The sequence below is a fragment of the Triticum urartu genome, chromosome 3A (genome assembly GCF_056163025.1).
Source record: "Triticum urartu cultivar PI428250 chromosome 3A, HENAU_Tu73, whole genome shotgun sequence".
Lineage (NCBI taxonomy): Eukaryota > Viridiplantae > Streptophyta > Magnoliopsida > Poales > Poaceae > Triticum > Triticum urartu.
In genome coordinates, this window is record NC_141875.1 from 718,630,826 (window position 1) to 718,644,629 (window position 13,804).

Genomic DNA, 13,804 nt, shown 5'->3' on the forward strand with positions numbered 1-13,804 from the left:
GTCATTTAGCTCTCTAAACAATTAGGTAAATGACCGAAAAACAAGAAATGATGTCAGAACATGTTGGAAATTGATGACGTCACTTTGAATGCTGCATACTGAACACAAAAGAAGTCCGGAGTTCAAATAAGTTTAAAAAACATTGAATTGCCCGTGTAACAGATGAGTTCTCGCCCGAAACCCTGATACTCCGAAAGAGTTTGTCCAGTTTGTACACGACGTGCGTCCAGTTTTTGCCGTGACCCTCTCTACTCTTTCGCGCATGCTATGCGGGTGAAATTATGATACCATGCCAAGTTTCAACATTTTAGGAATTCTTTTTGTAGTGATTTTCGATTTCACTGTCATTTAGCTCTCTAAACAATTAGGTAAATGACCAAAAAACAACAAATGATGTCAGAACATGTTGGAAATTGACAACGTCGCTTTGAATGCTGCATACTGAACACAAAAGAAGTCCGGAGTTCAAATAAGTTTAAAAAACATTGAATTGCTCGTGTAACAGATGAGTTCTCGTCCGAAACCCTGATACTCCGAAAGAGTTTGTCCAGTTTGTACACGAAGTGCGTCCAGTTTTTGCCGTGACCGTCTCTACTCTTTCGCACATGCTATTCGGGTGAAATGATCATACCATGCCAAGTTTCAACATTTTCAGAATTCATTTTGTAGTGATTTTCAATTTCACAGTCATTTAGCTCTCTAAACAATTAGGTAAATGACCGAAAAACAACAAATGATGTCAGAACATGTTGGAAATTGATGATGTCTCTTTGAATGCTGCTTACTGAACACAAAAGAAGTCCGGAGTTCAAATAAGTTTAAAAAACATTGAAGTGCCCGTGTAACAGATGAGTTCTCGTCCGAATCCTTGATACTCCGAAAGAGTTTGTCCATTTTGTACACGAAGTGCGTCCAGTTTTTTCCGTGACCCTCTCTACTCTTTCGCACATGCTATGCGGGTGAAATGATGATACCATGCCAAGTTTCAACTTTTTTCGAATTCATTTTGTTGTGATTTTTCAATTTCACGGTCATTTAGCTCTCTAAACAATTAGGTAAATGACCGAAAAACAAGAAATGATGTCAGAACATGTTGGAAATTGATGACGTCGCTTTGAATGCTGCATACTGAACACAAAAGAAGTCCGGAGTTCAAATAAGTTGAAAAAACATTGAAGTGCCCGTGTAACAGATGAGTTCTCGTCCGGAACCCTGATACTCCGAAAGAGTTTGTCTAGTTTGTACACGAAGTGCGTCCAGTTTTTGCCGTGACCGTCTCTACTCTTTCGTACATGCTATGCGGGTGAAATGATGATACCATGCCAAGTTTCAACATTTTCAGAATTCTTTTTGTAGTGATTTTCAATTTCACGGTCATTTAGCTCTCTAAACAATTAGGTAAATGATCGAAAAACAAGAAATGATGTCAGAACATGTTGGAAATTGATGACGTCGCTTTGAATGCTGCATACTGAACACAAAAGAAGTCCGGAGTTCAAATAAGTTTAAAAAACATTGAAGTGCCCGTGTAACAGATGAGTTCTCGTCCGAAACCCTGATACTCGAAAGAGTTTGTCTAGTTTGTACACGAAGTGCGTCCAGTTTTTGCCGTGACCGTCTCTACTCTTTCGTACATGCTATGCGGGTGAAATAATGATACCATGCCAAGTTTCAACATTTTCAGAATTCTTTTTGTAGTGATTTTCGATTTCACGGCCATTTAGCTCTCTAAACAATTAGGTAAATGACCAAAAAACAACAAATGATGTCAGAACATGTTGGAAATTGATAACATCGCTTTGAATGCTGCATACTGAACACAAAAGAAGTCCGGAGTTCAAATAAGTTTAAAAAACATTGAATTGCCCGTGTAACAGATGAGTTCTCATCCGAAACCCTGATACTCCGAAAGAGTTTGTCCAGTTTGTACACGAAGTGCATCCAGTTTTTGCCATGACCCTCTCTACTCTTTCGCACATGCTATGCGGGTGAAATTATGATACCATGCCAAGTTTCAACATTTTCAGAGTTCATTTTGTAGTGATTTTCAATTTCACGGTCATTTAGCTCTCTAAACAATTAGGTAAATGACCGAAAAATAACAAATGATGTCAGAACATGTTGGAAATTGATGACGTCGCTTTGAATGCTGCATACTGAACACAAAAGAAGTCCGGAGTTCAAATAAGTTTAAAAAACATTGAAGTGCCCGTGTAACAGATAAGTTCTCGTCCGAAACCCTGATACTCCGAAAGAGTTTGTCTAGTTTGTACACGAAGTGCGTCCAGTTTTTGCCGTGACCGTCTCTACTCTTTCGTACATGCTATGCGGGTGAAATGATGATACCATGCCAAGTTTCAACATTTTCAGAATTCTTTTTGTAGTGATTTTCAATTTCACGGTCATTTAGCTCTCTAAACAATTAGGTAAATGATCGAAAAACAAGAAATGATGTCAGAACATGTTGGAAATTGATGACGTCGCTTTGAATGCTGCATACTGAACACAAAAGAAGTCCGGAGTTCAAATAAGTTTAAAAAACATTGAAGTGCCCGTGTAACAGATGAGTTCTCGTCCGAAACCCTGATACTCGAAAGAGTTTGTCTAGTTTGTACACGAAGTGCGTCCAGTTTTTGCCGTGACCGTCTCTACTCTTTCGTACATGCTATGCGGGTGAAATAATGATACCATGCCAAGTTTCAACATTTTCAGAATTCTTTTTGTAGTGATTTTCGATTTCACGGCCATTTAGCTCTCTAAACAATTAGGTAAATGACCAAAAAACAACAAATGATGTCAGAACATGTTGGAAATTGATAACATCGCTTTGAATGCTGCATACTGAACACAAAAGAAGTCCGGAGTTCAAATAAGTTTAAAAAACATTGAATTGCCCGTGTAACAGATGAGTTCTCATCCGAAACCCTGATACTCCGAAAGAGTTTGTCCAGTTTGTACACGAAGTGCATCCAGTTTTTGCCATGACCCTCTCTACTCTTTCGCACATGCTATGCGGGTGAAATTATGATACCATGCCAAGTTTCAACATTTTCAGAGTTCATTTTGTAGTGATTTTCAATTTCACGGTCATTTAGCTCTCTAAACAATTAGGTAAATGACCGAAAAGTAACAAATGATGTCAGAACATGTTGGAAATTGATGACGTCGCTTTGAATGCTGCATACTGAACACAAAAGAAGTCCGGAGTTCAAATAAGTTTAAAAAACATTGAAGTGCCCGTGTAACAGATAAGTTCTCGTCCGAAACCCTGATACTCCGAAAGAGTTTGTCTAGTTTGTACACGAAGTGCGTCCAGTTTTTGCCGTGACCGTCTCTACTCTTTCGTACATGCTATGCGGGTGAAATGATGATACCATGCCAAGTTTCAACATTTTCAGAATTCTTTTTGTAGTGATTTTCAATTTCACGGTCATTTAGCTCTCTAAACAATTAGGTAAATGATCGAAAAACAAGAAATGATGTCAGAACATGTTGGAAATTGATGACGTCGCTTTGAATGCTGCATACTGAACACAAAAGAAGTCCGGAGTTCAAATAAGTTGAAAAAACATTGAAGTGCCCGTGTAACAGATGAGTTCTCGTCCGGAACCCTGATACTCCGAAAGAGTTTGTCTAGTTTGTACACGAAGTGCGTCCAGTTTTTGCCGTGACCGTCTCTACTCTTTCGTACATGCTATGCGGGTGAAATGATGATACCATGCCAAGTTTCAACATTTTCAGAATTCTTTTTGTAGTGATTTTCAATTTCACGGTCATTTAGCTCTCTAAACAATTAGGTAAATGATCGAAAAACAAGAAATGATGTCAGAACATGTTGGAAATTGATGACGTCGCTTTGAATGCTGCATACTGAACACAAAAGAAGTCCGGAGTTCAAATAAGTTTAAAAAACATTGAAGTGCCCGTGTAACAGATGAGTTCTTGTCCGAAACCCTGATACTCGAAAGAGTTTGTCTAGTTTGTACACGAAGTGCGTCCAGTTTTTGCCGTGACCGTCTCTACTCTTTCGTACATGCTATGCGGGTGAAATAATGATACCATGCCAAGTTTCAACATTTTCAGAATTCTTTTTGTAGTGATTTTCGATTTCACGGCCATTTAGCTCTCTAAACAATTAGGTAAATGACCAAAAAACAACAAATGATGTCAGAACATGTTGGAAATTGATAACATCGCTTTGAATGCTGCATACTGAACACAAAAGAAGTCCGGAGTTCAAATAAGTTTAAAAAACATTGAATTGCCCGTGTAACAGATGAGTTCTCATCCGAAACCCTGATACTCCGAAAGAGTTTGTCCAGTTTGTACACGAAGTGCATCCAGTTTTTGCCATGACCCTCTCTACTCTTTCGCACATGCTATGCGGGTGAAATTATGATACCATGCCAAGTTTCAACATTTTCAGAGTTCATTTTGTAGTGATTTTCAATTTCACGGTCATTTAGCTCTCTAAACAATTAGGTAAATGACCGAAAAATAACAAATGATGTCAGAACATGTTGGAAATTGATGACGTCGCTTTGAATGCTGCATACTGAACACAAAAGAAGTCCGGAGTTCAAATAAGTTTAAAAAACATTGAAGTGCCCGTGTAACAGATAAGTTCTCGTCCGAAACCCTGATACTCCGAAAGAGTTTGTCTAGTTTGTACACGAAGTGCGTCCAGTTTTTGCCGTGACCGTCTCTACTCTTTCGTACATGCTATGCGGGTGAAATGATGATACCATGCCAAGTTTCAACATTTTCAGAATTCTTTTTGTAGTGATTTTCGATTTCACGGTCATTTAGCTCTCTAAACAATTAGGTAAATGATCGAAAAACAAGAAATGATGTCAGAACATGTTGGAAATTGATGACGTCGCTTTGAATGCTGCATACTGAACACAAAAGAAGTCCGGAGTTCAAATAAGTTTAAAAAACATTGAAGTGCCCGTGTAACAGATGAGTTCTCGTCCGAAACCCTGATACTCCGAAAGAGTTTGTCTAGTTTGTACACGAAGTGCGTCCAGTTTTTGCCGTGACCGTCTCTACTCTTTCGTACATGCTATGCGGGTGAAATAATGATACCATGCCAAGTTTCAACATTTTCAGAATTCTTTTTGTAGTGATTTTCGATTTCACGGTCATTTAGCTCTCTAAACAATTAGGTAAATGACCAAAAAACAACAAATGATGTCAGAACATGTTGGAAATTGATAACGTCGCTTTGAATGCTGCATACTGAACACAAAAGAAGTCTGGAGTTCAAATAAGTTTAAAAAACATTGAATTGCCCGTGTAACAGATGAGTTCTCGACCGAAACCCTGATACTCCGAAAGAGTTTGTCCAGTTTGTACACGAAGTGCGTCCAGTTTTTGCCGTGACCCTCTCTACTCTTTCGCACATGCTATGCGGGTGAAATGATGATACCATGCCAAGCTTCAACATTTTCAGAATTCATTTTGGAGTGATTTTCAATTTCACGGTCATTTAGCTCTCTAAACAATTAGGTAAATGACCGAAAAACAACAAATGATGTCAGAACATGTTGGAAATTGATGATGTCTCTTTGAATGCTGCTTACTGAACACAAAAGAAGTCCGGAGTTCAAATAAGTTTAAAAAACATTGAAGTGCCCGTGTAACAGATGACTTCTCGTCCGAATCCTTGATACTCCGAAAGAGTTTGTCCATTTTGTACACGAAGTGCGTCCAGTTTTTTCCGTGACCCTCTCTACTCTTTCGCACATGCTATGCGGGTGAAATGATGATACCATGCCAAGTTTCAACTTTTTTAGAATTCATTTTGTAGTGATTTTCAATTTCACGGTCATTTAGCTCTCTAAACAATTAGGTAAATGACCGAAAAACAAGAAATGATGTCAGAACATGTTGGAAATTGATGACGTCGCTTTGAATGCTGCATACTGAACACAAAAGAAGTCCGGAGTTCAAATAAGTTGAAAAAACATTGAAGTGCCCGTGTAACAGATGAGTTCTCGTCCGGAACCCTGATACTCCGAAAGAGTTTGTCTAGTTTGTACACGAAGTGCGTCCAGTTTTTGCCGTGACCGTCTCTACTCTTTCGTACATGCTATGCGGGTGAAATGATGATACCATGCCAAGTTTCAACATTTTCAGAATTCTTTTTGTAGTGATTTTCGATTTCACGGTCATTTAGCTCTCTAAACAATTAGGTAAATGACCGAAAAACAAGAAATGATGTCAGAACATGTTGGAAATTGATGACGTCGCTTTGAATGCTGCATACTGAACACAAAAGAAGTCCGGAGTTCAAATAAGTTTAAAAAACATTGAAGTGCCCGTGTAACAGATGAGTTGTCGTCCGAAACCCTGATACTCCGAAAGAGTTTGTCTAGTTTGTACACGAAGTGCGTCCAGTTTTTGCCGTGACCGTCTCTACTCTTTCGCACATGCTATGCGGGTGAAATGATGATACCATGCCAAGTTTCAACATTTTCAGAATTCATTTTGTAGTGATTTTCAATTTCACGGTCATTTAGCTCTCTAAACAATTAGGTAAATGACCAAAAAACAACAAATGATGTCAGAACATGTTGGAAATTGATAACGTCGCTTTGAATGCTGCATACTGAACACAAAAGAAGTCCGGAGTTCAAATAAGTTTAAAAAACATTGAATTGCCCGTGTAACAGATGAGTTCTCGTCCGAAACCCTGATACTCCGAAAGAGTTTGTCCAGTTTGTACACGAAGTGCGTCCAGTTTTTGCCGTGACCCTCTCTACTCTTTCGCACATGCTATGCGGGTGAAATGATGATACCATGCCAAGTTTCAACATTTTCAGAATTCATTTTGTAGTGATTTTCAATTTCACGGTCATTTAGCTCTCTAAACAATTAGGTAAATGACCGAAAAACAACAAATGATGTCAGAACATGTTGGAAATTGATGACGTCTCTTTGAATGCTGCTTACTGAACACAAAAGAAGTCCGGAGTTCAAATAAGTTTAAAAAACATTGAAGTGCCCGTGTAACAGATAAGTTCTCGTCCGAAACCCTGATACTCCGAAAGAGTTTGTCTAGTTTGTACACGAAGTGCGTCCAGTTTTTGCCGTGACCCTCTCTACTCTTTCGTACATGCTATGCGGGTGAAATGATGATACCATGCCAAGTTTCAACATTTTCAGAATTCTTTTTGTAGTGATTTTCGATTTCACGGTCATTTAGCTCTCTAAACAATTAGGTAAATGATCGAAAAACAAGAAATGATGTAAGAACATGTTGGAAATTGATGACGTCCCTTTGAATGCTGCATACTGAACACAAAAGAAGTCCGGAGTTCAAATAAGTTTAAAAAACATTGAATTGCCTGTGTAACAGATGAGTTCTCGTCCGAAACCCTGATACTCCGAAAGAGTTTGTCCAGTTTGTACACGAAGTGCGTCCAGTTTTTGCCGTGACCGTCTCTACTCTTTCGCACATGCTATGCGGGTGAAATGATGATACCATGCCAAGTTTCAACATTTTCAGAATTCTTTTTGTAGTGATTTTCGATATCACGGTCATTTAGCTCTCTAAACAATTAGGTAAATGACCAAAAAACAACAAATGATGTCAGAACATGTTGGAAATTGATAACGTCGCTTTGAATGCTGCATACTGAACACAAAAGAAGTCCGGAGTTCAAATAAGTTTAAAAAACATTGAATTGCCCGTGTAACAGATGAGTTCTCGTCCGAAACCCTGATACTCCGAAAGAGTTTGTCCAGTTTGTACACGAAGTGCATCCAGTTTTTGCCGTGACCCTCTCTACTCTTTCGCACATGCTATGCGGGTGAAATTATGATACCATGCCAAGTTTCAACATTTTCAGAGTTCATTTTGTAGTGATTTTCAATTTCACGGTCATTTAGCTCTCTAAACAATTAGGTAAATGACCGAAAAATAACAAATGATGTCAGAACATGTTGGAAATTGATGACGTCGCTTTGAATGCTGCATACTGAACACAAAAGAAGTCCGGAGTTCAAATAAGTTTAAAAAACATTGAAGTGCCCGTGTAACAGATGAGTTCTCGTCCGAAACCCTGATACTCCGAAAGAGTTTGTCTACTTTGTACACGAAGTGCGTCCAGTTTTTGCCGTGACCCTCTCTACTCTTTCGCACATGCTATGCGGGTGAAATGATGATACCATGCCAAGTTTCAACATTTTTAGAATTCATTTTGTAGTGATTTTCAATTTCACGGTCATTTAGCTCTCTAAACAATTAGGTAAATGACCGAAAAACAACAAATGATGTAAGAACATGTTGGAAATTGATGACGTCGCTTTGAATGCTGCATACTGAACACAAAAGAAGTCCGGAGTTGAAATAAGTTTAAAAACCATTGAAGTGCCCGTGTAACAGATGAGTTCTTGTCTGAAACCCTGATACTCCGAAAGAGTTTGTCCAGTTTGTACACGAAGTGCGTCCAGTTTTTGCCGTGACCCTCTCTACTCTTTCGCACATGCTATGCGGGTGAAATGATGATACCATGCCAAGTTTCAACATTTTTAGAATTCATTTTGTAGTGATTTTCAATTTCACGGTCATTTAGCTCTCTAAACAATTAGGTAAATGACCGAAAAACAACAAATGATGTAAGAACATGTTGGAAATTGATGACGTCGCTTTGAATGCTGCATACTGAACACAAAAGAAGTCCGGAGTTGAAATAAGTTTAAAAACCATTGAAGTGCCCGTGTAACAGATGAGTTCTTGTCTGAAACCCTGATACTCCGAAAGAGTTTGTCCAGTTTGTACACGAAGTGCGTCCAGTTTTTGCCGTGACCCTCTCTACTCTTTCGCACATGCTATGCGGGTGAAATGATGATACCATGCCAAGTTTCAACATTTTCAGAATTCATTTTGTAGTGATTTTCAATTTCACGGTCATTTAGCTCTCTAAACAATTAGATAAATGACCGAAAAACAACAAATGATGTCAGAACATGTTGGAAATTGATGATGTCTCTTTGAATGCTGCATACTGAACACAAAAGAAGTCCGGAGTTCAAATAAGTTTAAAAAACATTGAATTGCCCGTGTAACAGATGAGTTCTCGTCCGAAACCCTGATACTCCGAAAGAGTTTGTCCAGTTTGTACACGAAGTGCGTCCAGTTTTTGCCGTGACCCTCTCTACTCTTTCGCACATGCTATGCGGGTGAAATGATGATACCATGCCAAGTTTCAACATTTTCAGAATTCTTTCTGTAGTGATTTTCGATTTCACGGTCATTTAGCTCTCTAAACAATTAGGTAAATGACCAAAAAACAACAAATGATGTCAGAACATGTTGGAAATTGATAACGTCGCTTTGAATGCTGCATACTGAACACAAAAGAAGTCCGGAGTTCAAATAAGTTTAAAAAACATTGAATTGCCCGTGTAACAGATGAGTTCTCGTCCGAAACCCTGATACTCCGAAAGAGTTTGTCCAGTTTGTACACGAAGTGCATCCAGTTTTTGCCGTGACCCTCTCTACTCTTTCGCACATGCTATGCGGGTGAAATGATGATACCATGCCAAGTTTCAACATTTTCAGAATTCTTTCTGTAGTGATTTTCGATTTCACGGTCATTTAGCTCTCTAAACAATTAGGTAAATGACCAAAAAACAACAAATGATGTCAGAACATGTTGGAAATTGATAACGTCGCTTTGAATGCTGCATACTGAACACAAAAGAAGTCCGGAGTTCAAATAAGTTTAAAAAACATTGAATTGCCCGTGTAACAGATGAGTTCTCGTCCGAAACCCTGATACTCCGAAAGAGTTTGTCCAGTTTGTACACGAAGTGCGTCCAGTTTTTGCCGTGACCCTCTCTACTCTTTCGCACATGCTATGCGGGTGAAATGATGATACCATGCCAAGTTTCAACATTTTCAGAATTCATTTTGTAGTGATTTTCAATTTCACGGTCATTTAGCTCTCTAAACAATTAGGTAAATGACCGAAAAACAACAAATGATGTCAGAACATGTTGGAAATTGATGATGTCTCTTTGAATGCTGCTTACTGAACACAAAAGAAGTCCGGAGTTCAAATAAGTTTAAAAAACATTGAAGTGCCCGTGTAACAGATGAGTTCTCGTCCGAATCCTTGATACTCCGAAAGAGTTTGTCCATTTTGTACACGAAGTGCGTCCAGTTTTTTCCGTGACCCTCTCTACTCTTTCGCACATGCTATGCGGGTGAAATGATGATACCATGCCAAGTTTCAACTTTTTTAGAATTCATTTTGTAGTGATTTTCAATTTCACGGTCATTTAGCTCTCTAAACAATTAGGTAAATGACCGAAAAACAAGAAATGATGTCAGAACATGTTGGAAATTGATGACGTCGCTTTGAATGCTGCATACTGAACACAAAAGAAGTCCGGAGTTCAAATAAGTTGAAAAAACATTGAAGTGCCCGTGTAACAGATGAGTTCTCGTCCGGAACCCTGATACTCCGAAAGAGTTTGTCTAGTTTGTACACGAAGTGCGTCCAGTTTTTGCCGTGACCGTCTCTACTCTTTCGTACATGCTATGCGGGTGAAATGATGATACCATGCCAAGTTTCAACATTTTCAGAATTCTTTTTGTAGTGATTTTCGATTTCACGGTCATTTAGCTCTCTAAACAATTAGGTAAATGACCGAAAAACAAGAAATGATGTCAGAACATGTTGGAAATTGATGACGTCGCTTTGAATGCTGCATACTGAACACAAAAGAAGTCCGGAGTTCAAATAAGTTTAAAAAACATTGAAGTGCCAGTGTAACAGATGAGTTGTCGTCCGAAACCCTGATACTCCGAAAGAGTTTGTCTAGTTTGTACACGAAGTGCGTCCAGTTTTTGCCGTGACCGTCTCTACTCTTTTGCACATGCTATGCGGGTGAAATGATGATACCATGCCAAGTTTCAACATTTTCAGAATTCATTTTGTAGTGATTTTCAATTTCACGGTCATTTAGCTCTCTAAACAATTAGGTAAATGACCAAAAAACAACAAATGATGTCAGAACATGTTGGAAATTGATAACGTCGCTTTGAATGCTGCATACTGAACACAAAAGAAGTCCGGAGTTCAAATAAGTTTAAAAAACATTGAATTGCCCGTGTAACAGATGAGTTCTCGTCCGAAACCCTGATACTCCGAAAGAGTTTGTCCAGTTTGTACACGAAGTGCGTCCAGTTTTTGCCGTGACCCTCTCTACTCTTTCGCACATGCTATGCGGGTGAAATGATGATACCATGCCAAGTTTCAACATTTTCAGAATTCATTTTGTAGTGATTTTCAATTTCACGGTCATTTAGCTCTCTAAACAATTAGGTAAATGACCGAAAAACAACAAATGATGTCAGAACATGTTGGAAATTGATGATGTCTCTTTGAATGCTGCTTACTGAACACAAAAGAAGTCCGGAGTTCAAATAAGTTTAAAAAACATTGAAGTGCCCGTGTAACAGATGAGTTCTCGTCCGAATCCTTGATACTCCGAAAGAGTTTGTCCATTTTGTACATGAAGTGCGTCCAGTTTTTTCCGTGACCCTCTCTACTCTTTCGCACATGCTATGCGGGTGAAATGATGATACCATGCCAAGTTTCAACTTTTTTAGAATTCATTTTGTAGTGATTTTCAATTTCACGGTCATTTAGCTCTCTAAACAATTAGGTAAATGACCGAAAAACAAGAAATGATGTCAGAACATGTTGGAAATTGATGACGTCGCTTTGAATGCTGCATACTGAACACAAAAGAAGTCCGGAGTTCAAATAAGTTGAAAAAACATTGAAGTGCCCGTGTAACAGATGAGTTCTCGTCCGGAACCCTGATACTCCGAAAGAGTTTGTCTAGTTTGTACACGAAGTGCGTCCAGTTTTTGCCGTGACCGTCTCTACTCTTTCGTACATGCTATGCGGGTGAAATGATGATACCATGCCAAGTTTCAACATTTTCAGAATTCTTTTTGTAGTGATTTTCGATTTCACGGTCATTTAGCTCTCTAAACAATTAGGTAAATGACCGAAAAACAAGGAATGATGTCAGAACATGTTGGAAATTGATGACGTCGCTTTGAATGCTGCATACTGAACACAAAAGAAGTCCGGAGTTCAAATAAGTTTAAAAAACATTGAAGTGCCCGTGTAACAGATGAGTTGTCGTCCGAAACCCTGATACTCCGAAAGAGTTTGTCTAGTTTGTACACGAAGTGCGTCCAGTTTTTGCCGTGACCGTCTCTACTCTTTCGCACATGCTATGCGGGTGAAATGATGATACCATGCCAAGTTTCAACATTTTCAGAATTCATTTTGTAGTGATTTTCAATTTCACAGTCATTTAGCTCTCTAAACAATTAGGTAAATGACCGAAAAACAAGAAATGATGTCAGAACATGTTGGAAATTGATGACGTCGCTTTGAATGCTGCATACTGAACACAAAAGAAGTCCGGAGTTCAAATAAGTTTAAAAAACATTGAAGTGCCCGTGTAACAGATGAGTTGTCGTCCGAAACCCTGATACTCCGAAAGAGTTTGTCTAGTTTGTACACGAAGTGCGTCCAGTTTTTGCCGTGACCGTCTCTACTCTTTCGTACATGCTATGCGGGTGAAATGATGATACCATGCCAAGTTTCAACATTTTCAGAATTTTTTTGTAGTGATTTTCGATTTCACGGTCATTTAGCTCTCTAAACAATTAGGTAAATGACCGAAAAACAAGAAATGATGTCAGAACATGTTGGAAATTGATGATGTCTCTTTGAATGCTGCTTACTGAACACAAAAGAAGTCCGGAGTTCAAATAAGTTTAAAAAACATTGAAGTGCCCGTGTAACAGATGAGTTCTCGTCTGAATCCTTGATACTCCGAAAGAGTTTGTCCATTTTGTACACGAAGTGCGTCCAGTCTTTTCCGTGACCCTCTCTACTCTTTCGCACATGCTATGCGGGTGAAATGATGATACCATGCCAAGTTTCAACTTTTTTAGAATTCATTTTGTAGTGATTTTCAATTTCACGGTCATTTAGCTCTCTAAACAATTAGGTAAATGACCGAAAAACAAGAAATGATGTCAGAACATGTTGGAAATTGATGACGTCGCTTTGAATGCTGCATACTGAACACAAAAGAAGTCCGGAGTTCAAATAAGTTGAAAAAACATTGAAGTGCCCGTGTAACAGATGAGTTCTCGTCCGGAACCCTGATACTCCGAAAGAGTTTGTCTAGTTTGTACACGAAGTGCGTCCAGTTTTTGCCGTGACCGTCTCTACTCTTTCGTACATGCTATGCGGGTGAAATGATGATACCATGCCAAGTTTCAACATTTTCAGAATTCTTTTTGTAGTGATTTTCGATTTCACGGTCATTTAGCTCTCTAAACAATTAGGTAAATGATCGATAAACAAGAAATGATGTCAAAACATGTTGGAAATTGATGACGTCGCTTTGAATGCTGCATACTGAACACAAAAGAAGTCCGGAGTTCAAATAAGTTTAAAAAACATTGAAGTGCCCGTGTAACAGATGAGTTCTCGTCCGAAACCCTGATACTCGAAAGAGTTTGTCTAGTTTGTACACGAAGTACGTCCAGTTTTTGCCGTGACCGTCTCTACTCTTTCGTACATGCTATGCGGGTGAAATAATGATACCATGCCAAGTTTCAACATTTTCAGAATTCTTTTTGTAGTGATTTTCGATTTCACGGTCATTTAGCTCTCTAAACAATTAGGTAAATGACCAAAAAACAACAAATGATGTCAGAACATGTTGGAAATTGATAACATCGCTTTGA